Source organism: Dasypus novemcinctus, chromosome 8, assembly GCF_030445035.2.
Source record: "Dasypus novemcinctus isolate mDasNov1 chromosome 8, mDasNov1.1.hap2, whole genome shotgun sequence".
Taxonomy (NCBI): Eukaryota; Metazoa; Chordata; class Mammalia; order Cingulata; family Dasypodidae; genus Dasypus; species Dasypus novemcinctus.
Genome location: NC_080680.1, coordinates 87427686 through 87431248, shown reverse-complemented (window position 1 = coordinate 87431248; position 3563 = coordinate 87427686).

Sequence of the window (3563 nt, the reverse complement as noted above, 5' to 3'; positions counted from 1 at the left end):
TGGGAGATAAGAGCATTTACGCTGTATATTCTTTTTTTTTTTTTTTTTTTTAAAGATTTATTTATTTATTTTATTTCCCCCCTCCCCTGGTTGTCTGTTCTTGGTGTCTATTTGTTGCGTCTTGTTTCTTTGTCTGCTTTTGTTTCTTTGTCCGCTTCTGTTGTCGTCAGCGGCACGGGAAGTGTGGGCGGCGCCATTCCTGGGCAGGCTGCACTTTCTTTTCACGCTGGGCGGCTCTCCTTACGGGGCGCACTCCTTGCGCGTGGGGCTCCCCCACGCGGGGGACACCCTTGCGTGGCACGGCACTCCTTGCGCGCATCAGCACTGCGCCTGGCCAGCTCCACACGGGTTGAGGAGGCCCGGGGTTTGAACCGCGGACCTCCCATATGGTAGACGGACGCCCTAACCACTGGGCCAAAGTCCGTTTCCCTACGCTGTATATTCTGAGCATTTATGGCATCCCTACAGAATAGCCATTGCACAGTTGTCTGCACTAGTGGAGCCATAGAAGTCAACACATGAGATGAATACATATTAGGCTTCCCTTTCCTTATTCATATACTTATAGTGGGGAGAGCCATGTTCATACCATGTAATTCTGCCCCCAACCCAGGCCAGCTTATTAGATCACTGAAAGTCCCTCTCCTGGACTTTGGAATTTGAAGTACATGTGTGTGTGGAGGGGGAGTGACCTCAGTATGTGGACCCAAAGCCCTAGCACACCTAAAGGCAGGTGCTGCTCCCCAATTTCCTTGCAAAAGCAGAAGCTCCTGCTGTGCAGAGAAGACTAGAGCAGATCCACAGAGAAAAGACAATGAGGGAGAAGAAGGGAGAGAAGCAGATGTTCTAGTTCTGGTTCTGGTCCATTCCTTGGTCCCCTGGCACTTCTGCCCTTGGATACCAGGAGACATCTGTGGTATCTGATGATCCAGTTTTCTTTCTGCTTAACCCACATCCAGTATTTTCTTCAGTTTGAAACCTAAAGTTCTGATGGCTGCAATCCATTAGCCACCTTCTTTAACCTTGGATTTGGATCTCATGGTGTGATCAATTTGGGCAGCAGATTTCCTATGCCCCATTCTGTTTTGTTTATTAAGTGGGTTGGCAGTCCTTGAATCCACACTCATTGGGAGGCAAAAGAGGATAGATAAGTGGTCCCAGGGAAAGAAGAAGCCTGCTTTGGATTAAACATGCTCTTCGGAGAATTTGCAATTGTACAACTAAGAATTGATCAAAAATTTAAAATTGTCCAAGGTCACACAGCCTGATGGCAGTGCAGCTGGGCTTGGAACCAGCTGCACTGCCATCAGTTTAATTAATTCCCCAGTATATTTCCAACAGAGTGATCTAGGAGTTCAAGGAGAGAACTTCTTGGCCGCCCATGTCGACACCCACCCTTACTACTCCCAGGCTCCCATCACAATCTGCCCTTCTGCCTTATTGCACTCACATCCCCATCGTGCACGTTTTACTCACCTGTCCTGCCAGAGCCCTCCGCACTCATTCTCTCAATTGATCCTCAGGGCAACCCTAAAAGGCAGGGACTGTTCACACAACCATTCTTCAAATGAGGAAACTGGGGCCTAGAGAGGTTGCTCAGATGCATTATCTGTGGTCATGGCAGGGGCAGGATTTGAATCCAGGCAGTTTGTCTCCAGATTGCCTTAACCACAACACCAAATTGCCTGTGGTTGGAGGAGAGGCAGGACAGTGGGGTCGGAGCTCAAGTAGGGCCTCAGATGGGTCTCAGCGCTGATCTCAGGCAGTAAGCCCCTTGGGCATGGTATTGAACCTCTCTAGATCTCAGTTTCTTCATCTGTAAAATGGGGATTCCCATGGCACCTCACAGGTTGCTTTAAAATTAAGTGAGGGAAGCAGATTTGGTCCAATGGATAGGGTATCTGCCTACCACATGGGAGGTCCAAGGTTCAAACCCCGGGTCTCCCTGACCCGTGTGGAGCTGGCCCATGTGCAGTGCTGATGAGCACAAGGAGTGTCGTGCCACACAGCGGTGTCCCCCACATAGGGGAGCCCTACGCACAAGGAGTGCACCCTGCAAGGAGAACAGCCCAGTGTGAAAAAATGCAGCCTGCCCAGGAATGGCACTGCACACACAGAGAGCTGACGCAACAAGATGACACAACAAAAAGGGACACAGATTCCAGGTGCCACTGACAAGAATACAAGCAGACACAGAAGAACACACAGCAAATGGACACAGAGAGCAGACAACTTGGAGGGGAGGGCGTGGGGAAGGGGAGAGAAATAAAAAATAAATCTTTTTTGAAAATTAAATGAGGTAATATCTGTAATGCACTAAGCCCAGAACTTGGTACTTACAAAACATTCGAAAAATAAAATATAATATTGTATTTAATTAAAATTGCATCAGTCTAGAGTGATAGGAGGCAGATCAGTGACCACCAGGGGAAGAAGGGATGAGAGGAGGGATAGGAAGGATAACTAAGGGGCCCAAGGAGACTTTTGGGGGTGAAGAACACACACACACTCTCTTGACTGTGGTGGTGGTTTCCAGGTATATGCATGTGTCAAAACTTATCAAATTGTGTACTTTAAATATGTGCAGTTTATTGCATGTCAATTGTACCTCAATGAAGCTGTTTCAGTAAAGCTGTTTGAAAACATGTAATATTTTATAGCCATTACAATTTCATAGAATATTTTTGTACTCAAAATAGCAAACAAAAAGCCAAATATCATGTACCCTATGAGAACCCCTCTGTGTAATATAAACATTGATAAGCCTTGGGGGAGAACAGGACTTAAGGTAAACAGTTGAAACTGTAAATAATCTAGGCTTTTGAATGCTTTCTGTTAAGTCATTTCTGTGACTGTGACAGTTTGAAGTTCTTTTAGAAATCCCCAAAAGAAAAAAGATCATGTTTTTTAACTAATCCATTCCTGTGGGTGTGAGACCCTTTTGAATGTACTATGTCAGTGAGGCTGAGCCAGCTTGGATCCCTGCCTCCTTGCTGGGTCTGATATAAATGGAGACACACAGAGGGAAAGAGACGCAGAAAAAGGGAGCTCTGCCATTTTGACCCGGCCACGTGAGAGAGGACTCCAGGCGCAGAAAGGCAGAGAAACCTCGAGAGGCTGAAGAGTCCAGCCCTATGCCTGGTTGCCCACAGCTGAGCTCCGGGAGATGGTAGGTTCTGGAAGGCAGAGAGAGAGTTCAGCAGAGATGGCGGCCAGCTTGCTTTGCCACGGGTCAGGACTCTGCTGATGCCTTGATCTAGGTATTTCACAGCCTCGGAAGTGTAAGTTCAACCCCAGCTAAATCCCCTTTATAAACGCCAACACAGTTCAGGTACTTTGCATCGGCAGAACTGTGGCAAACCAAGGACAGTGACCTTATGAATGACAAAGTTGAGGTTCTTACCCATGTCTCTATGAGTTCGCAGCCTACCAGCATCCTCCAGCGCTTCCCTTGGTATGAGCATAGTAAATCTTCCCAGCCAAGCGCAGTTTCCCAGTCCATCGGCGTGGTGACCCCTTTCCTCAGTCATCAAGCCCGCAACTCCGTTGTTGCGGAAACAGGT